Below are 23556 nucleotides of genomic sequence, written 5' to 3' on the forward strand. Positions count from 1 at the left end.
AACAAAATAATTAAGTGATGATTTTTTGTTTTGTTTTGTTTTGTTTTTCTCCTTTCGCTGCTATAGTTTGTTTTTAAATCTGTCTAAATCAGACGAGTGGAATACAGGGATCACATAGTGGGTCATGTCAGTACCCAAATGAAGTTGCTGATGTGACATTGCCCACATCGTGGCACACAGGGTCTCTCTAGCTTCAGTTTCTCACCTTCGTTTTCAGATCCATATGCTTGATCTTTTTGACTGCCCACTTTCTATGTTACCTTACACTTTAAGCCTGGTTTTGACTTGTTAGCCCAGCCTCAGAATGAAATTTGTTTCCAACTGTTTGGTTGCTTCTTGACCAGGAGATCATCTCAAAAACATTCTTGCATGCTCTGCAACCTGTGGTCTAACCCTAATGCCACCCCTATAGCTGGCACTCGATCTTAGAGTTCCAGCTGAAAAGGAAAGGGTGGTTGGCTAGAGTGCTATTTCTTACAATACTTAAAAAGTCACACAACCATGCAAAGCAAACAAATATCACGGCACTTGGATAAATTATTAACTTATCCACTGTGTGTGCCCCTCTGAACAAGTCCAAAAGTGTGTTTCAAATACTTAGAGTGCATATACACCCACACACACACACTGACACACTCACTCATTCACTCTCTTATAGACATACACTCACAGATACACACTCATACACTGGCAGATACACACACACTGACACACTCACAGCCATGTGCTGATAATATAAACGTCTAGGATCATAAGTCTTCCCTGCGCCTTTCCGGGGAGAGTTGATTTTTGAAGCCAGGGAGGTGGCCATAGTTTTTGGCCTGTGAGGACATTGAAGAGAAGCCTCAGCAAAAATCAAAGAATAGGGGCGAAATAATCCTCTATATCAGTGGTTCTCACCCCTAGCTGCACATTACCATCACCTGGGAAACTTTTAAACACAAATGTCTGCACCGAACTCCAGACCAATTAAATTAGATCCTCTGGTGGCAGTATTTTACTTAAAAGCTCTCCAGTTTCTACTGATTTGCAGCCAGGGTTGAAGACTACTGTTGTACTCTCCTGTAATTTTAATTCCATTGCCTCCAATTTTAAGTCCAGCTGGGGCTGCAGCAGCAGCAACCATCCCCCTTGCTGACCGTTGCAAGGCTAATCTTGCCATTGCCTTCTTGCTTGCTAACAATTGGTCAGCAAATATCATTGAGAACCTACATGTTATCGCCTATATGTTTTGGGCTCTGAGGATACAGAGGTGAATGAAGCAGACGAAGACCCTACCTGGTTGAGCAGCGGGAAAAGGCAGACAGACACATGTAGTGTGCAGGTGGAAATCAGTGCCATGAAGAAAAATCAAGCAAGATAAGGAGATGGAGTGATGGGAGCGGGAAGTAAGTGCGCTGTTAGATAGAGCGTCGTGGGAATGTGTCTTTCATAAGATGATGTTCAACAGAGATCTCAAAAAAGTGGCTGTGTGAATCTTGTTGATATTTTGGGAAAGAACTTTGCAGGCAAAGAGAAACAGCAAACTAAAAGACCCTGAGGACACAGAGTATTTTTTTTTAAAAGATTATATTTTTTTTCCTTTTTCTCCCCAAAGCCCCCCAGTACATAGTTGTATATTCTTCATTGTCGGTCCTTCTAGTTGTGGCATGTGGGACGCTGCCTCAGCGTGGTTTGATGAGCAGTGCCATGTCTGCGCCCAGGATTCAAACCAACGAAACACTGGGCCGCCTGCAGCAGAGCGCGCGAACTTAACCACTCGGCCACAGGGCCAGCCCCAGACACAGAGTATTTTTGAGTGTTTCTCAGTGAAAAATGTTTAAATGCTATGTCTAATGAGAATGTAGAATCTTTGTAGAAAATTTTGCCAATTGTGTTTTCTTTTCTTAATCAACTTTGTGGAAGTATAATTTACATTAATAAAATGAACACATATTTTTTCATTTAGTGCGTATTTTGATAAATTTTGACAAATGTATACACCCATTTAATCATTACCAAAATAAGGATATAGAAAGTTCTCATGTCCCTTTTCACTCAAGTTCCCCACCCCTACCCTAGGCCACCGCTGATCTTAATTCTATTACTATAGATTCATTTTGTCTGTCTTAGAGCTTCATTGAAATGGAATCATACCGTATATACACATTTATGTCTCCAGTTTCTTTCAGTAAGCCTATTTATTTTGAAACTTATCCTTGTTAATGCATGTCTAAATACTTGTTTCTTTTTATTGCTGGGTAAGATTCCATTGCATAAGTACATCACAGTTTGTTTACCCATTCACATCTTGACGGACATTTGAGTTCTTTTTGTCTTTGGCTATTATGAATAAAGCTGCTATGGGCATTTGCTTGTAAGTTGTTTTGTGGATGTAAGTTTTCATTTCTTTTAGGTAAATATGTAGGAGTAGAAGAGCTTGGTCATATGGTAAATGTATATTTAACTTGACAAATGACTGTCAAACTTCTGTTCAGGATGGTTGTATTAAATTATACTCCCACCAGCAATGTATGAGTGTTCCAGTTGCTCTACATCTGTACCAACAATTGGTATTGTCAGTGTTTTTAATTTTAACCATTGTGACAGATATGAAGTTTTATGTTATTGTGGAGTTTTCTAGACTTCTAGAAACCTTAGTGGGCATCAAGCCCATTTTGGCAGCAGGAGCAGGTGCTTCACCAATACCATAGTACTATGATGGCCTCATTTGCATGGATTGCTTTAAGAAGGCTATTATTTCTGATTGCAATTGTTCCAAGAATAGAGTCAAGTCAGGGTGAGGGTTGGTCACAGTCACAGCATTTCTGAGTGTTCAAGAAGAGATGAGGTCACATGTAGGCTCTGCTGTTTACTGGTTGTTAAATCTCAGGCAAGTCACTTAACATTTCTTAGCTTTATTTTCATAACCTGTAAGATAGACTTAATAAATAGCAACTTGAAATTTGTTTGTTCTGATTACTTGTAATATATATGGCTCACACTTACTGAACAGTTTCTGTGCACCAGGCATTGTACAAAGCGTTTAAAATACATGATCTTGGACCATTTTCAAACCAGCTGTTTGGAGTCTGGTGTATGATCATCTTTGCTTTTGGATGGTGAAACTCATGCTCCAAAGGGTGACCTGATTAAAGCCATTTAGGGTGCAAGTGGTGGAATAGGTCAGAGTTGAAACCAAGCAGTCGAATTCCATAACTTGGGTACTTAATCAGTATATTGACTATCTCAACATCTGGCACAATCATTTTACTTAGGGAAGCAACTGCCTTTGTTTAGAAAAGTAAAGTTGAGAGAGGCTGAAAAATAAAATCTGCAAAGAAAAGGTGTGAATCATGTAAAAAATTAGGAGAAAATTGTTGTCATTTTTATTGTTCCACAGAAGTAGATGGGAAGTGAAGAGTCAGAAGAAGGGAGAAGGGATGATTGGAAGCATGAAGTGATTAAATGAGAACCTTTCTGGGACTATGTGGGTGATGGGCCAGTGAGACTCCACGGGCTCGATGGCTGAAAGTTATGTTGAAAGCGATGAAGCCTACCTTCTCATCTGAAGTGGTGTTGCCATTAAATACACACATACACAGAGCCTCACTTACTTTGTGAGGCTAAGGGCTAGATAAGATTCAGAGGAAAGTGATTTTATTGGTAATAGCTTACAGGACTTTTGCTGCTAGCCAAGAGGGTGAACAGTGACCACAATTACCCTTCCACTTGAAATAGCTAAAAAATTGGAAAAAAATATTGACAGTCTCTCCGATTTGAGGAGATTTCATTGAGAGTCCAGGAAGGCCAGGGTGGTCAGAATTCACCTAGCAGAGCTGGCGATTCAGAGAGAATAGTCTCAGATCCACAGATAGTCCCCTAGAGTCTTCAGCTGAGCACTGATTAGCACTTGCCTGTGAGGAAGCTACTCAAGGCCAGGGAAAGAACCACCTACAAGGAGCAGAGGGAGCAGCCCCACCAGCTCCCAGAGCCTGGAAGAGAGTGTGTTTCCACTTGCCAAGGTGTGAAATCTGGAATCCAAGGTGCGTTGTGTAGAGTACTCTGAACGGTATCCCCTCAGCAGTGAAGTAAAACTAGCCCTAGGTGAAAGGTCCTGTGGTTCGCAACTATCTTCTCCCATTCAGCAGATTGCCTTTTGAACTTGTTGATGATTTCCTTCCCCCTCGTACACTGTTGGTGGGAATGTAAATTGGTGCAGCCACTATGGAAAACAGTATGGTGGTTCATCAAAAAGTTAAAAAGAGGACTACCATATGACCCAGCAATTCCACTTCTGGGTATATATCCAAAGAAAACAAAAACACTAATTGGAAGAGATATGTGCACCTGTATATTCATTTCAGCATTATTTACAATAGCCAAGGTATGGAAGCAATCTAAGTGTTTGTTAATAGATGAATGGATAAAGAAGATGTGGTACATATATACAGTGGAATACTACTCAGCCAGAAAAGAGAATGAAATCTTGCCATCTGTGACAACATGGATGGACCTAGAGGGCAGTAGGCTAAGTGAAATGAGTCAGAGAAAGACAAACACCATATGATTTCACTTATATGTATAATCTAAATAAAACAAACACACGAACAAAACAGAATAGAAACAGACTCGTAGATACAGGAAACAAACTGGTGGTTACCAGAGGGGGAAGAGGTTGGGAGGCAGGGAAAATAGGTACAGGGGATTAAGAGGTACATCTTTGGTTTATAAAATTAATAAGTCAAGGGAATGTAATGTACAGCACAGGGAATACAGTCAATAATATTGTAATAACTTTGTATGATGGCAGATGGTAGCTAGACTTATCATGGTGATCACTTCCTAATGTATATGAATACTGAATCACTATGATGTACACCTGAAACTAATAGGATAGTGTATGTCAATGATACTTCAAGTGAGAAAAAGACTCTGAGGGCTGGCCCCATGGCCTGGTGGTTAAGTTTGGTGTGCTCCACTTTGGTGGCCTGGGTTTGGTTCTCAGGTGTGGACCTACACCACTTGTTGGCAGCTGTGCTGTGGTGGCGACCCAAATACAAAATAGAGGAAGACTGGGACAGGTGTTAGCTCAAGGTGAATCTTCCTCAAGCAAAAAGAGGAAGACTGACAACGAATGTTAGCTCAGGGTGATCTTCCTCAGCAAAAAACAAACAAACAAAAAACCAGCTTAAAGAATATTTATAGAAATACAACATTTACCCAATAAGTTAAAATTCAGTCAATATTACCAGGCATGAAAAGAAGCAGGAAAATATGACCTGTAATGAGGAAAAAAAGTCAATCAATGAAAACAGGCCCAGAAACGACACAGATTATAGCATCAGTAGACATGGGCATTAACACAGTTTTATTACATGTTCCATATGTTCAAAAAGATGGAGGAAAGATTTATTATATTAAGTAGAAACATGAAAGATATTTAAAAAGATCAATACTGAGTGTCTAGAGATGAAAACTGCAATGTCTGAAATGAAAAATATGCTGGAAGAGATGAGTAGCAGATTAGATGCTGCAAAAGAAGAGATGGGTACACTTGGACACTTAGCAATGGAAACTATCCAAAATGAAATTAAAATTTTTAAAAAAGAGGAAAATCCTATGTTCCAGACACTATTTTAAGCATTTTACATATATTACCTCATTTAATCATAAAAAAATCCTAGGAAGGCATTTTTATCATCATCATTTTACACATGAACACACTGCGGAGAGAAATTAGTTAATTCGTGGTACAAATTCGTGGAACAACTAAATGCCTGAGCCGGTGTCAAAACACATACAGTTGGTGGCAGAGGTCTGTAGCCCCATATCCTGCTGGAGGCAGAATCAATCAGGGAAGAGTTAGTTTTAAAATAAAATTGGAGTTCTGGAAGCTTCCCTTAAATTCCACAGCTACTGGGCAATAGATAAACTCCGTGCAGGATGGTATTGTGGGTTCGGTGTGGATTTTCCCAATTCATAGCAGCTTTCTGAACCATGTTCTGCTTGAATTCTTCACTGCTATATTTCCATTCACGGATTCTTTTGACTGTGCAAGTACAGAGTTTTCCTAACGACTTTTTACATCAATAGCTTTATTTTCATATCTTTGATTTTCAGAGTCTTTACCATTTCTATTTGCTACTTGTTTATATTGTTCTGATTCTATTATTTTTATGAGTATCTTATTTTTATGATTATCAGTGCTTCTTGATCCTTTTTACTCTTTAAAATTAAATTCCTACAAAAGAATAATTATAATATATGTAAGAAATAATAACAACAGTGACGAAAACAGCAACGATAACACCTAAATGCCTCTCACTATCATTCCACTGGATACCCTTCACTTTTGGAAGGCCAGGACATGTACTGGGCATATGAATTGTTGCCGCTGTGGCTGTGTACACGCTTGTGCATGTCCCGGTGTGAACATGCACAAGTGCCCAAAAGTGGGATTGCTTGGCATGGTACATGGACCTTCAACTTTAGTAGACAATGCCAAAATGTTTTGCAAAGTTGTCGTATTAAGCTGCACTCCCCTAGTGCTGGGTAACAAGTCCTGTTGATCCGCATCCTCCACAAAACTTAGTGTTTTTATACTTTTCAATTTTTTCCATTTTGTGAGTGTGAAATATTATCTTCTCATGTTCTTTATTTGCAGGTTGTCTCTTCTTACCGTTATAGCCTCAGATCCCAGAAAAGTCCCACCAAGATTCAGCTGGCAATCATTGGGCACTTATTTGTTGAATGAATGAATGAAGTTTGGAATTCAGTACTGGTTGGTTAAGAGAATGGTGACGCTGTTAATAGAAATAAAGAGAAAAGGGGAGAAATATGATGACCTTGCTTCTGTGAAGGACAGGTAAGATTTCAAAAGCAAAATAGACTGAAAACTTGATTATTAATAGAAAGACAGCAGTGGCCACATCAATTTTAAAAAGTCATATATTACTACTGTCACTTCTTTGTGAGCCAGTAAGTCTGCCAAAATCCAGTCGAGTAAGGAGAAAATTATTTGCTACAGCTTATATTTTTAAAACGAATTGTTTTCTTTGTAGAAGACAAAGGAAGAAAATCATCTTGTCTTACTTTAACATTTGAAAATTTGGGAAGAAATCACATATAAGGTGTGTGTGTGTGTGTGTGTGTGTGTGAACATCACTGATATCAAATCAATTTTTTTGGCGATTAAGACTGCATGCTGAGATAAATGAGTCATTTGTAAGACAGCTGTCCTGATGATGAATCACCCATTATTTCAAAGAGAAGATGTAAGCATTGCTAATGCATACTTCAATGTAAGAACGGTTGGCTATTAAAAAAGGAAATGTCTTTAGAAGTAGAAAAAAAATAAAACAAAAAACCTGAAGCCGTAGGAAGCTGACCTAGTCATTATGGCTTACAAAGCTACACACGGTTTTCTGATTACCAGTAGGTTACTAAATGCCTGTAGAACTGGATGTTTCAATTCACTGAATATACTTAAACCGACTATGTGATGAGCTCCATGTTCAATAAATAATTGCTCAGGCTTTTACTTTAATTTGGTTCTGCCTGCCTGAGCACTCTAGCATTTCAGCATGTGATTCAGATTGTCATTTTCACACAGATATACCTGTTTTCTTATTATGGAAATACTTGTTTAAGAGTGATTTGATAATGCACTTTTCAATGTTGGAAGAAGGATTCCTCAAACATATTGTGCTTATTTTTGTATAATCTTGAACCAAAATTATAATCCTTTTAATAGTTAGGTAAGAACTAGAGTCCTGTACAGAGAGAAGTTTGCGTTTGGCACAAAAATGATGGGCATCTATTCCACTGAAAGATGTAGTTCAATTTGAGAAATAAACGACAACTTTGTACAGTTCTTAAAAACTTGTATCTATACGCATTTGTATCCACAGAGTTGGCTTCTTGGGTTCAGTAGCGTTGGCAAGGTGAATCTGACTTTCAGAGGAGAAGCCACAGAATTGGCAAAAAATGGAAAAAGGAAGGAAGAAAGGGAGAATTAGTAGCACTCATGCTTTCATTCACTTAGATATTTCCTTATTTACTCCATAATATCTCTCTTATGAATTTTCTAAATTTCCATTGTATTCGAAGTTCTGTTAGGTAGTGTTATGTGTTGAATTGTGTTCCTCTCCAAATTCATGTGTGAAGTCTTAACCCCCAGTAACTTAGAATGTGACTGTATTTGGAAATAGAGTCATTGCAGATATAATTAATTAAATTAAAATGAGGTCATACAGGAGTAGAGTGGGCCCCTGGTCCAACATGAGACTATTGTCTTTATAAAATGGGGGAAACTTGGACACAGACATGCACGCTAGGAGAATGCCCTGCACAGACTGGAGTTATGCTGCCGCAAGCCAAGGAACTACCAGAAGCCAGGAGAGAGCACATCCTTCCCTGGCACCTTCGGAGGGAGCCTGACCCAGCTGACACCTTCATTGCAGACTTCTAGCCTCCAGAACCGTGAGGCAGTAAGTTTCTGCCGTTCTAAGCCACCAGGTTTGCTGTATTTGGTTACGGCGGCCCTAGCAAACTCATACAGGTGGAGGCTGCATTATAAAGAAGTAGTCATCTCTTTTAAGGAGTTAAAAAACATATAATTAACTGAAGAACTATATAACACAGATAAACTGCTTAATAGAGTGGCAGAAGAGGTGCTATAGGATTTCAGAGGAAGGAAAGCACACATGGAAGTTACTTCGCCTCCCGAGAAGCCAAGCTAGGGCGGCAGGATGATATGGGCAATGGCCGTTTTGTTGTTAGGAATAATTTTGCTTCTTCTGAGAAATTGACTTGATTTTACTTTCGAGATTTTTTTCCATTTTCACTCTATTAGAACTAAATTTGTGGCCCACCTGTAACGTGTTTATTGACCTTTATGGCATATGTTTTTGTATTTCCTAACACTTTTAATGTCCTTACCATTTTTCCTTTCTTCTTTCTTTTTCTCCAGCTTTATGTTCATTTTACCTTGATGATTTTTACGTGTCCTTAAAAGCCACTCTTAAATCCACCCCCAAACAGGATGTCAAATTTGGAAACATAAATGAAAGCTAGGAATGCATGAAATGAAATCGGGGCAGGATAAGGATAGATACAAGATGTTTCAGAACAGGGTGGGGAAGAGGAGAACGTGACACCAGGCTTCCAGGGGAAGTATGAAGTGTGCAGGTCAAGAACGGTGAAAGTGTAGCACTGGGATTACATTTCTCTCTTCCATGTCCATAGCAGGTAACTAATCACTTTTTTGCCTCTTAGTCCATCGGAAACTTTATAACTCTTTTCAACATAGAAGTAAGGTCAACTAGAGCCAATAGATCCCAGACGGTACATGAGATGAAACTTTATTTTCATCTGCAGTGAGACGAAAGGGAAGGGAAGGATGTGGAGGATCTATAGGGTTAGGTTAAGGAGAAACAAGTTACCTAATACATTCTAGCAGAGTTAATTAATGGGAAAAAACAATTAAATTGTAGAATTAAAAATATGCATAGGTGCCATGAATATTTTATTTTAACCTGAAACAAATAAAGTACATTTATCAATTTTTTGATGCCTGGCCAAGAGTTTTCTTTTTCACTGATTGATTTCAAAATTTCAATTTTGGCATAAATCATACCCATAAGGAAACATCTAATATTTCTAGTGTGAGCATATTTAAAATAGAACAAGAACAGGAATGGAATAGAATATATATATACACCATACTGAGTGAATAATTCTGAATAGTCATGACATTTTTTCCCTCAGTCTTTTAAAGTTGACAGCCAATAGCAGTGTTTTTAAATATAAATCCCATTTATCAAGTCTTTCCATATTATTCAAATTAGTTTTCACAGAAACAACAGTTTTTCCCTTTCACACTCATATCATATTGATTTACATAATAATAAATTGCTTTATGTAATGACACTGACAAGTCCAACTGGTGGAAACAGATTGGGAACCAATGCATTGATTTACTGGTAGAATAAGTAAATAAGAATGCTGGCAAGTCATCTAACAGCTGTGAAATGTTAGTATTCTCTGGACGTCAGAGTTTACAGAGGGAACAAACAGCACTGGTTAATCTGGAAAGTTGAATTAGTAGAAATTTATTAAAAGAGTTTCTATTAGTATTTTAAAAGGGCAGAGGTGTAAGAGAAGAGGAAATTGGTGAGCAGAAGTGTTGAACAAAATCTATAGTCGATTGACAAGTCTGAATTAAGTGCATACTATATTCTATGCCTTGGAGTTACATCAGGGAAGGAAATAAAAAGTCCCTATTCTCAAGGAGCTTATATTCTTAATAAACAAATAACTATATAATTAATCAACTTGTGATGAAGGCCAAGAAGAAAAATAAACCAGAAAAGGAACAGAGATAATAAGCATTATTTTAGATGTTTGTAACAAGAGCCTCTCTGATAAGATGAGATTTGAGTAAAGACATTAATAAAGTAACAGAGTAATCTATGAGGATATCTGGAGGATACTATTTCCAGGCAGAGAAGGGAAATACTCAGCACAACCATGGACAATTAAGGAGACCACTTGGGCAGAGGAAAGTGAGCAAGGTGGGGAGGGAGAGGAAACTGGAGCAGTGATTGCAGAGCCTGGGAATGAGGACGGAGGATGCAGGTCAGGAGAGGCCATGTAGGAAAATGGGAACTAGTTGGAGGGATTTTAGCAGACAAAAAAGTGTTCTGCTTATATTTTGAAAAGATCATGCTGTCAGCTGTGTGGAAAATAAACCAGGGAAGAGAGTTAGTAACAGTGGAATTTGTGTTTATAAGCTAGACTCTAAGTCCAGATCATGCCCATTTGGTCCCCACCCAGCTCATAGCATCTTTAAGCTTCTCTGCCCCTCTCCTGGAATGCTCCAAACCTGCTTCACTTCTGGTGGGTCCTATGTCACTACTTGGCCTTCTCTATCTCTCCATTGTTGATAACATCAATCTGGAATTCATTCCTGACTTATCCCTCTCATTGCCCTCATCCAATCAGCCACTAAGTCCTATCTCTTCTGTTTGTTTCCACTGCTACCAACTGGTCTAAACCTACCTCATCTCATGTTCCGACAGTCACTCTTGCCTCACTCTAATACGTTTTCAACTCAGCTGCCAAGATGAACCTTCAAAAGTGTAAATTAGAGAGTTTTCTAAAATGCATTTCATTCTCTTGCTTAAAACCTTTCCCATTTCTTTCCATACAGAGACCAACATCTTTAAGTGATCCACAGGGCCCTTTGTGATCTTGCTCCTGCCTACTCACCTACCTCTGAAGCCTCATAGCTGACCACTCTTCTCTTCTTGTTCCTTATGCAGCTACAATTTGGTATTCTCTTCTTTGTTAAACCTTCCAAGATCTTTCCTGAATTAAACCAATCTTCTTTAGCACAAAATCATCCCCTCCTCCTAGTCTCCCCTTCTTTTTTAACTCTTGCTTATTCTCTAAATCTCAGTTTTGTTATTGCAAGACTCCACTGACTTCTTATGTGGACCTGGATGGCACCTGTGTTTCCATCATAGTGTACGGGTTGACCCTTAGGGACTGTAAGCTCTATGAAGACAGGGGCCATATTTCTCTTGTGTTCCCAGAATCTGTCAATGTCCAGAATGTGACAGAGTTTAGTAAACATGTAAATGAATGAATAAATGAATGTATTTCCCTCTCATCCAAGATCAGCAGTGTTTATTGATAATCTATTCTCTCCTCTATGATTATGTCCATGATACTGTTTGGCAGCAACAATTTCTTTCTTCCATGAAGAGAACAGACTTTATCCGGCATTATTCTTTCTGAAGATCTGCAGTACAAAATGAAAGCCTGAATTAAAGATTAGAGTAGACTAGAGGAAGTAATACAAGTGTGGTAATAATTATCATGCAATGGGTTTTCCTACTCCTCAGAAGAACACTGGAGGAGGAAGGGAAGAAGATATTCTCAATTCTTTGCTAAAATGGCACCTTCCAGGGAGTCTTTCCCTGCTATGTTATTTAAAATTGCTGCCTTCCACAAATCATCATATTCTAGTCAAATCTAGACTTTTCTCTAATAGTTCTTTCCTTCATCTAGGTGGACTTCCTAGGGTACTCTGGGCTCTGCCTGACACCCTTCCTGTATGTTCTATGTATGTCTAAACTCTGTTCTTCTCCTGCTATCTTTGATCATCTCTCTCTTCAGACCCAAGAACCATGCCTGGAACTTAAATCTCTATGTCAGATTCTTTTCCACATGTGATCTTTAACTGTTGATGATAGGTCGGGGAAGTTTAGTAGCTCTGCCCCACATTCTTGTGTTTTTCCTCGCTTCTAGCTAACTCCCTTCTTCTTGTCCTAATGCTCACTAGTCTCTCACTGCATGTCAGCACATTGACGCTGGGTAGTCTATGCACCAGATGCCCGGTCAGGGCTAGATCCTGACAGATATGCGTCCATGTATTCTATGGTGTCTTTTCTAGCCATTCTTCTTGCACCTGTATGTTTAGACTTGAATCTAGTGGTACATACTACTCATTGGATTTATTGTGTGATCCAAGATGTAGGGTTGGGATGATTAGTTGGAGTTGATTGTGGGATGTTTACTGTGATATATTACAAAGGCATTGTGGAGATGCCTGTCTGTGGAAGGTGAGCATCTTGCAGTTAGTCAGAAGCAAATGAGGTCTCTGAAATAGGAGGAGAGGCAAGAGTTACAAGGGTAGTCCTACTGGGAGGATTCAACTCTTTAGCCTTGAGTGGCTTTTGATGGCCCAGATCTGCAGTGTTATATAATTTCTTAAAGGCATTTTCAGTTAATCAGTCATTCCAGCTTAGACTGATCTCTTCTTCTTCTAAATAATCTATTGTTGGTTATTTTAATATTTAACTGTTATTAAAGTTTTTACACACGCTAAACTGTGACAATAGTGACTAGAGTGCGCACTTGGGGGGTAGTTGGGGTTAGCATCTAAAAATGATGTCAAAGATTCAAACTGAACGCTACTACAGTTCATATAATTTTATTCTCACATCTGTATATATTTGTATGTGCTTGCTAAGGAAGGCTATTCAGGAAATGCCACAATGTCACTTAGAAAGCAATTCAGGGCTGGTTAGGGGATAAAATGACTTAATCATTTTAAAGAGGCAGAACTTGATGAGTTCAGTGGTTTCCAGAAGCACAGTCATTTCATGATTTTTTTTTTCTAACTTTGCAAGTAGAAAATGATAGAAGTAGCAAAGTTTCATTTTATTGTGGTGTGTCTCATCATTTCAGCCAAAAAATCTAGGCCAAATCTAAATTTAGGATAATATGTAAGCAATTCTAACTTGTCCCACAGTAAATCTCTGACCTCTATGGCAGCCACACTAAGAAATACAGAGCACAGGCTGTTCCAGTTCAAATGAAAGAAGTCGCCTCTTATTGGAAGGTTGCAAACAGGCTTCTGTGGGATGTACAGGTTTTTAAATGAGAGTTTACCACTCATCCTTCTTGATTTTTTCCTCATTGATTTTTTTAATACCATAAATGCCTTCAAACTTCTGCTAGAAAATGAGTTTCTCTAAAGGATTGCAAAGCTCCTTTGAGTAGCCTATATAAGATATTCGACCAAGAAGGTATTAGTGGCTACAGAAGCGTGTTTTTAATTGTATATATGTGCATTTACTTTTTACCATTCTTCCTTATTGTAATATTTCTCTGCTTCCAAGTGCACGTCTTAAGATTTAAAATAATACCAGAAGAGATTTCATTATAAAAGAGCTATTGCCTTACAGGACACTTGAATTCTTAACCTAGAAAATGAGCACTAATTCATACAAACCTGATAACTCCCATTTCAGCAAATGCCTTGACTTCTCTTAAACGTGTTTATATTCCCCCACCTCCTTGGGCAATAGCTTTAATCATTGGCTTGCTACTCTGTTCTCTGTGTATACTCCTGCCCTTAGAGACCTCTTTTACTTACAAAGCTTTGATCTCACTTCTATCCTTATAACTCCAAAATCTTCATCAATATCAACTTTCTTCAGTACTCCAGACTCATAGCTATATTTACCTAGTAGACATTTCTTATTATAAACTTGTCCCTCTCCTCAATTTCAAATGTCAAGAACCAAAGTCAATATTGTATCTACCAATCTTCACTCCCTTTTAAATTTCCTAATTACTGTTGATAACAGTATTGACGTGTTCTGTGGATCAAGATGATAATGGGAGAGAAAGTATACTGGAGCCAGACCAATGTAAGAATCTGGAGTGCAATGAAGGGTGGAAGTTCTAAAAGATGTCCAACTTAGATATTGATCTGTGTCAGGAACATATTCATTCTCTTCATTTGACCTAGGAGTTGGTAATACACTTCCCCAATGACATCACTTCTATTTCTCTCTCCTTTTATCTGAACCCACATGTTACTTGTGGTTTCAACTGTCACTTTCTATATTTTCTAGAAGATAACATTTTCAGTAAGGAAGGTGAAGAACTTAACCAGATAATGTTTTTAGCTGAATAAAACTTCTGATAAGTATCTGAAGAATTAAAGTCCTCCCTCACTCCTGCATAATGCCTCAGAACCCAAGGGCACTGATCCCCAGGTTTGTTTTTCATTTAGGTTGGAATATGCTAGCATTTTCTCATAAAACTAGACTTTTTAATAGAGAATGTTCTTCTCAAGACATATTCCAATTCTTTCCCTTCAAGATCAATGATGGAAAATTCACCATATTTTATGATTTCAAATTAAAATTGTGATAATTAATTTTCTGTGACTTATACGTACCTGCTAGGCACCAGCAAGATGTACCGGAAATGGACAGCATAGCTGTCATACTCAGCAGAGCTAGCTTTAAATCCACTGAGATCCGAGGTCCGCCACTTATGTGCTGAATTACCTCACTAGTCATTTAACTCTTTTTCTTTATATTTGTAATGAGGATAATAATGCCTATCTTACATATTCATTTTAAGGCTTGAACGTAATTTGTGTCAAGTGGCCTGAATACAAAGGATATTCAAATGAAAGTAGCTATGATGTTCTGACATCACTGGTAATATTTCTGTCTATTTTCCCAATTTATTTTTGGTGAATAATTCTTAGTATTCCTCCTACTATGAGTTTTCATTCTATAGCATACAAAATGTTATCCGTTTTTCATTCATTTATTCATTCAACCAACATTTACTGGGTACAGGTGTGTGACAGGAACTATGTTAGGCAATGGACGAAAAAGACTCAAATTCTTTTCTTAAAACAGCACCAGGTCTAAGTGGGGAAGCAGATAAGTAAAATAAACATTCAGAATAAATATGAGAAGTACTTTAATAGAGGTATCCACAGGGTTACTACACCATTTACAATAATAGATTTCCCAGCACTACTTGAGTGTCAGGTCTCCTATCAAAGTCCTTATTCCCAGGCCTCAAGAGATGCTTTCCATCCTGGGTCATGATCTTTTTCTTGTAGGTTCTTAAGTAGTGCCTGAGGAATGTCAACTTTGTATTTTTTATTAGTGAGTACCATGACTCGCACAAAGTCTGGGGATGCAGGACATCTACCATCCAGCACACTTTGGAGGCTATGTTCAAACTGAAAGAATCACTTGCTGTATTTTTAAAAGCATCTTTATTGAAGTATAATTGACACACAATAAACTGCGCATATTTAATGCATACAATTTGATAATTTTGAAATATGTATGTATCTGTGAGACCCTTACTACAATCACGATAATGAACATATTCAGCATCCTTTAAGTTTCCTTCTGCCCCCTTATAATGCCTCCCACCTGCCCCTCCCTGTCCCTCTCTCATCCTCAGACAATCACTGATCTGCTTTCTGTCACTTATGCACTGATTTGTGTTTTCCAGAACATCATATAAATGGAATTAAAGGTATGTACTCTTTTTGCCTGGCTTTTCACTCAGCATGATTATTTTGAGATTCATTGTGCATTTGCATGTATTAATAGTTCACTCATTTTAATTAATGATATTCCATTTTGTGGATGTACCACAATCTGTTTATCCATTCTGGGCTGTTTCCAATTTTTGAAGATTATAAGTGAAGCTGTTATAAATATTCACATAAATACCTTCGTATGGACATATGCTTTTATTTCTTTTGGATAAATACTAGCACATAGGTCATATGGTAGACATATGTTTAATTTTGCAAGATGCTGGCAAACTATTTTCCAAAGTGGTTGTACCACTTTATGTTTCCTCCAGTAGCGCATGAGTGTTCCAGTTGCTCCATGTCCTCAACAACACTTGATATGGTCAGTGTTTGTATTTTAGCTGTTCTAATAGATATCTGTTAGTATCTCATATAGTTTTAATTTGCGTTTCTCTGATGAGTAACGATGTTAAGCATCTTTTCAAGTGATTACTTGCCATGTGTTTCTTTGATGAAGTGTCGTTTAAAATCATTTGCCCATTTTTTATGTTATGTATTATGGATACAAATCCTTTATTAGACATATAATTTTTAATTATTTTGTCCCAATCTGTGGCTTGTATGTGTGCTTTTTGAAAATCAAAATTTCTTATTTTTATTTATTTATTTGTTTATTTTTTTGGTGAGGAAGATTGGCCCTGAGCTAACATCTGTGCCAACTTTCCTCTATTTTGTGTGTGGGACACTGCCACAGCATGGCTTGACGAGTGGTGTGTAGGTCTGTGCTATCTGAACCCACAAACCCTGGGCCATCAAAGCAGAGCACGTGAACTTAACCACTATGTCACCAGGGTGGCTCCCAAAATTTCTTAATTTTGATTAAGTTCAACTCATAATTTTTCGTTGTGTTTTCGCTTTTACTTTCAGTCTTTTATATAAAACACTATTTCCTAACCCAAAGTCACAAAGATTTTCTCCCATATTTTCTTTTAGGCATTTTATAGTTTCAGATTTTTTTAAATTTAAATTTAGGTCTATGGTCCGTTTTGATTTAATGTTTGTATGCGATGTGTGATATAACAGCCAGAATTCCTAATACTATGTTCTAGCCATTATAGTTAATGTCATAATATGATGAACAAATTTGGAGAGTATGGGGAAAGGGAAAGGTAAGAAAAATATATGACAGAATCCTGACAGAAAAAATTGTAATATGCTTTACTGATGCCTTATGTGTTGAATCCCATGAATCAGTGCTTAAATTCAGGTTGTGTAAAATATAGCTGAATAGCATAAACAAATATTGACAAAATAAGTTAGTAATTTTAGTGATCTTAAGAGCAACAATAATAAGCCATTGATGGATGGATGTTATTTTGCCACAGTATTAGTATACGACACAGAGTAATTAACAGTCTGTTCTCATCTTCTTTTCCAACTTTGTTTTCTGACTTTGATCTTCATGAACTCTAAATTGTGTTCATCACTCATGGATTCACAATTTTTCTTTAGCATGTTGTACTTTTTCTCCAAACTCCATACACGGAAAGATGTGAACCAATGTCGTTCTCCTCTAACTCAGAAATTTCTAAGCATCCTAGTTCTAACACTCCATTGTGAAGACGTTGTCTTCACAGGAGTCACTCCTGTCTAAACAGAGTGAGACGATAGTTCATCTCTAGCACTTTGAGACGCCTCTCTTCCAGCACCACACATCCCTAGGTGTCCAGCTTCCCCACACCATGCTAGATTGGGAACACTCTTCAAGTTGAGAGGCCATATATTGAGCTCCACTCTTTAAAATGGGATAGGACAGACCAGAGCTTATAAAGGAAGAACAAGGAGAGTGAGAAGATTGAAAACCTCAGTTTACAAACAATTGAACAGGCTGATGGAACTCTGTAGACAATCTGGGGGCGGGCTGGGTTAGCTGAGGGACTCTGTATGTAGAAATGGGCCACTGAATGGCATAGATTCGGACACTAGTATTCGGGACACTAGATAGATATGAGCTATTTCAGGTCGCTATAATGAGAATTTTGCTCTATACTGTTAAATTTGACTGAAGTAATGATCTATTTTAAGAGTTTATTCCGCTCAGCAGAGTTTGTTCAATATACGCTCCATAACGACTTGGCAGGAATGCTGCAGATGAAATTAAAACATTTGGTGAGTCTAGATGAAAGTCCATCTATAGAAATCTGTGATTATTTAAATTTGGAACCCTGGCCTCTTCTTTCGGACCTTGTCAAAGACTTGCCGATGTTTCACAAGTGTCCCTCCCCTCCCTTTTCCTCTCTTCCCTCTCCTCTCTCCTCTACCTTACTTTATTTTCTTCCCCTTGCTTTCCACTGTATTCCATTTCACTGCCATTACTAGGTCCTAAAGGAAGGACTTCCAGCAATCAATGCAATTTAGCGTCTTAACAAACATTTCTGTATCCAATTCTGTCTTTTATAATTTATTACGTACAACAGAGGCTGTTTTAAAGACTTATTCTTCAATATTATTCTCTGCTCAAAAGCCTTCGATGATTATCCTTTACCTGTGTAGGACCTCGGTCAATGACTGAAAGTTATTGGGCAGGTACTAATTGCTTCTGCCATCTGTTGTCTCATTCATCACAGTTACTCTTCACAACAATCCTATGAGGTGTTAGTAATATCCTTATTTTATACCCAGGGAAATTTTCCCAAGGCCATTTAACTAGTAAGTGATAAAAATGGGAATCTTGGTCTGATTCCAAAATGAAATTGTTAAGCATTCTTTACATTCTCTCCAAACATTTTATTCTGGCTCTCAAAAACTGTATTTTGTCCAAACCATTTATCCATCCCTTTTTTCCACTGATTATTGCCCTATATTAGCTTATTTCAGATGACTCAGTCTGTTCACTATCTCCTGAATATTTCTCATATATTCTTCACATAACAGGATAAATTTCTTAGCTTTTCTGATCTTTAATTTCCTTTTCTGTAAAATAATAAAAATAATAAGAAGAAGAATACTTACTTCTTAAGGCTTTTGTGAGGGTTAGATGAGAAAAACTTGTATAAAGTCTTTGTATAGGCCAGGCCCATAGTAAGTTTTTAGTAAACATTACCTGCTACCATCTTTACAACTATTATTGTTACACATTCCAGTAACAATTCACAAATGGGCAATGCATGTAAATATAATTTAGAAATATATAATAAGAAAAAAGCACCATGCAAATTCACATTTCAACCTGGCGGGTGTTCATAAAAACATTGCAATCCCACTGTGAAGGGATCCCTGAATGCAGACCCACTTATTGTTAGTCTCTCTTGCATGGGTGCCTTCCACAAAAAATCCTTTGAGTGGCATTTATTTAAATTCACCTACATTAAAAGATTGTCCTATTACTTTTATCACTTAATGTAGTGTTAGCTTAACTTGTGGTAGATTCACAATATTGTGTACTGAATTTTTAACTAAAAACTCAATTTCGAGATAATCTGGCATTTCTTCCATTTAGTTTTAGAACTAAAGCAAAATTGATGCACCTTATGAAAATAAATGACAAAAATCTAGATAACTTAGAAAAATATTAGTAAATACGTATTCAGAATTAAAAAATATAAGGGAGTTATCTTCTTTATTTTAAATATTGTTTTATATAAAGAAAGTTAGGCTTTGGGGTATAATGAAAGAGAAAAACAGTAACTTTAAGCAGAAGCTTTATGTTCTTGGATCTTTTATATTTTCTCTATTATGAGACTTAAAACATGAAGCGTTAACTTATAAATAACAGGAAACATAAAGATATATCAAGTAGTTACAAAATGCAATGGAGCAAGATGTTAAGATAAAATTGGCTAGAGATTGAAGTGGGAAGGACCAAAAGCAGAAAGATTCAGGCCTTAGCAAGTGCAATCAGAAGACTGTCAAATTTCACTGATATCTCAATGCAGCTCGGAGATTGATGGATGCTGCTAACGATATATCAATGGAAACGTCTATGGCAATGCTGGATATGTTTTTATCAGTGTGAGAGAGAATGTCTGTAAAGATTGATATAAATATTTTGCTGTCTTCTCTCATTGTTCATCAGTGCTTTCGATCATCAATTACAGGGCTATGCCTTATTCCCTTTGTGACTATTATTTGGAAATGTATATGAGATGATTTATCTGCTCTTCTTCTATTTGCCATGCCTTAGTGTTTCAGATTGTATTTCTGAATAGGTGGTATGTGAGTGTGTGTGCACATGAATGGATGTGTTTATGCACATGTATGTGGTACATATATGTACATGTATGTGCATTCTTTTCTTGTTCTTATTGACGTCACTGCCCTCAATTTTTGGTTTCTATCCAGGTGACTGAATAGTCTCGAGTCGGATATATGCAAAATCTATTATTATCATTCATGTGCTACATGTTGGAAAAGACCATCTATAATACCTATGTGTCATATAATACCAAGAAAATAACATGCTCACCTGAATACTTAACTAGGAAACAAAATAAGAAAAGACTTTCAAGTCTTGTTTTTTAAAATAAAGTCAGGTTCATAAAAAAATTTTTCTGAATTGGAAGAAATCTTTATTTAAAGCAACACCTGATGTTGTCAAAATCCTGCAGCAATCTGCGGATATATGCATGGGATTTCATGAATTTATAAATTTACTTTTGGTGGACAGACTCAATTCTGAGAAACATTTATCATGTTAACCTATTTCCATTTGGGCCGACAGTAAATTCTTCCTATGAGAACTGTTTGAATGGATGAAATGAGCTCTTTTTTCGCTCTTTATATTTAAGTGATGTGCCCATGACACAACTTATTTTAGATTAAAAATGTTCTTGAATTTGGTGAAAGAAAATATAGGAAGTAGATTGCTATTAAATCTGATTTTCTAATGAAACACAGGACACATTTCTTCTTAGAATGGGCTGTGTAGCTTTGTTGCAGATATAATTTTCCTATACATAGTTATTATTAGGTGAAAAATATTTCATTTAAAATAAATGCTGGTTGAAAGAATGAATAAATATTTTAGCATATTTAATAAACTGGCTTACACATTGTGGCAAAAATTAAAAATAATGAAGGATAAATTACGTTTAAAAATACTTGAAATTTGCTAGATTAATCTACGAAGTTTTAACTCTCTTGTGGTGCAACAGAGAGTTTAACTCTCGAATAAGGTGCAATAGATAATTCTGAAGATATTTTTTGAGTGAAATGAAAATTATTATAAATGACACATTAGTTTATTCCACCAAACAACTGGCTTAATTCTGCTTTTACTAAACTAAATTAAAGACATCAAATGTGAAAATAGTGTGGGCAGAATATAGTAAAATTCCCCCATATAAATAAAATAATGCATGGAAGGCTCCATTTCAAAGTAAAATTCTGCATAAAACATTTTTGAAGTGAGGCTGAAATAGAAATTAATTTGCAAAATTTGAGGAATATTAACTGATTTTTAACCACAGCCATCTGGTCTAGGCTGTGTCTACACTGTGTTTACTAAGCCGAGACCTGCCCACTAGCTGAGAGGCACATGTGGAACTCCATTAGGGAGACTCAGTCAAAAACTTTAGTCCTCATACTTACAAAGGCAGTAATTTCATGTCAACACTCATCCTGCTCAGAGTGAGCAGAAGAAATAAGATACAACAACCAAACCATTAATATGTGTGTATATCTCCTTTTCTCTCTAACCAAAACTTTAAGAAATGTTTTTGGTAGTTCAGTTTTGCTGGTGACGTATTTATTCAGCTTTTGCTTTTCTGAAAAAAAGTCATTTTACCTTAATTTGTGAAGAATATTTTTCCTGGATAAAAATTCTAGGTTTGTGGTTTTCTTCTTTTTTCAGCACTTTAATGATATTATTCCAGTGTTTTTTGGCTAGCCAGTTTCTCATGAGAAGTTTGCGATCATGACCATCCTGCTCCACTGTACACTGTGGGCCTTTTTCTCTGGCTTCTTTCCAAAAATTTTTTTTTAGCAAATTGATTATGCTTTGCTTTAGTAGAATTGTGTTTTTTTGGATCTATGCATTTATACTTTTTATTGAATTAGGAAAGTTTTCAGCCAGTATTTCTTGACATATTTTTTTTTTACTCCCTCGCTGTCTCCCAAATATGGGACTACACAAATTAGAATGCTTGATATTGTCACTTATGTCACTGAAGCTTTTTAATTTTTTGCCTTTTTCCTCTCTGTGCCTCGTTTGGATAGTTTCTATTGCTATGTCTTCACATTCACTGATCTTTTTCTTGTGCTGCGTCTAGCTGACTGCTAATTCCTTATGGTGAAGTGTTCATTCCAGACATGAACTTTCTCATCTCTAGAAGTTTCATTTAGTTGATTTTTTGATGGTTTTTTTGTTTCTTGTTTGGACATCGGGAAAATGTTGGCATAGGAATTTCTACCACTCGCTCACCACCTCCGGCTCCAGAAACAAGTGTCTGCTCATAAAATTACCTTCCCAAGAGCCGAGGATTCCAGGTGAGGCATTACGGAACCTGAGTGAAGCACAGAAATAAGAAAGGACACATTGAGGAGGGCAGGAAAGACGAATTCGCACTAACCCCACGGCCCCTGGTCCAAGTCCACGGAGCCCACTGGGGCGGGAGAGAACGTGAGACTAAGGGACTCCCGCACACCAGGCTGGCTCCCACAGCTCCTGCGGGCTCCAGGAACCCAGCCCGTCTACACCCTGGTCCGTGCCTACTGTGGTGACTCAGGCAGCTCGCAGGGTCCCGGGCAGGCCTCGTGGGGGCTCTTGGAAAACCACGTCCACTTCTCACCTTGGCACCTGTTGGCTGCAGAAGCCTGAGAAGCTCCCATGACACCAGGGCCCCAGTCGGTTCTCCTGAATCAAGAAACTGGCTCACCCCAGCGTCTCCCTGCTCCAGGGCCTCCCCACCCCATCCTCTCCACCCCTCCCCGAACCTGCCGCTCCAGCGGCCCCAGGCAGTTCTCGGGAAAGTTAATGCCCCATGGTATAAGCCTCCTAATAGAGAAGACACAGAAGATCTGAGAATATAAAGCTTCTACTAAAAGTTACTGTTTTTCTCTTTCATTTTAACCCAAAGCCTAGCTTTCTTTACATAAAACAATATTTAAAATAAAGAAGATAACTTCTTTATATTCTTTAATTCAGAATACGTGTTTGCTAAGATTTTTCTAGATACTTGTCATTCATATTCATAATATTAAAATTCATCAATTTTGTTTTAATATGGTTTACAACTAAATGGAAGAAATGCCAAATTATCTTGAAATTGAGTTTTTAGTTAAAATTCAATACACAGTATTGTGACTCAATTACAAGTTAAGCTACTACTACATTAAGCAATAAACATAACAGGACAATCTTTAAATGTAGGTGAATTTAAATAAATGCCACTCAAAGGATTTTTTGTTGAAGGCACCCATGCAAGATAGACTAACTATAAGTGCGTCTGCACTCAGGGATCTCTTCACAGTGGGATTACAGTGTCCTTATGAACACCCATGAGGTTCAAATGTGAATTTGTGTGGTGCTTTTTTTATTATATATTTCTAAAACATATTTACATACATTGCCCATTTGTGAATTGTTTCTGGGATGTGTAACAACGATAATTGTAAGGATGCTTTTTATTGATGATGAGTACAAATCTGTCTTATTGAAGTATGCAGGAAAATGCGAGTAATGATTTATTTTCTGAGTA

Source organism: Equus quagga, chromosome 1 (assembly GCF_021613505.1).
Source record: "Equus quagga isolate Etosha38 chromosome 1, UCLA_HA_Equagga_1.0, whole genome shotgun sequence".
In the NCBI taxonomy this organism is placed as follows: Eukaryota; Metazoa; Chordata; class Mammalia; order Perissodactyla; family Equidae; genus Equus; species Equus quagga.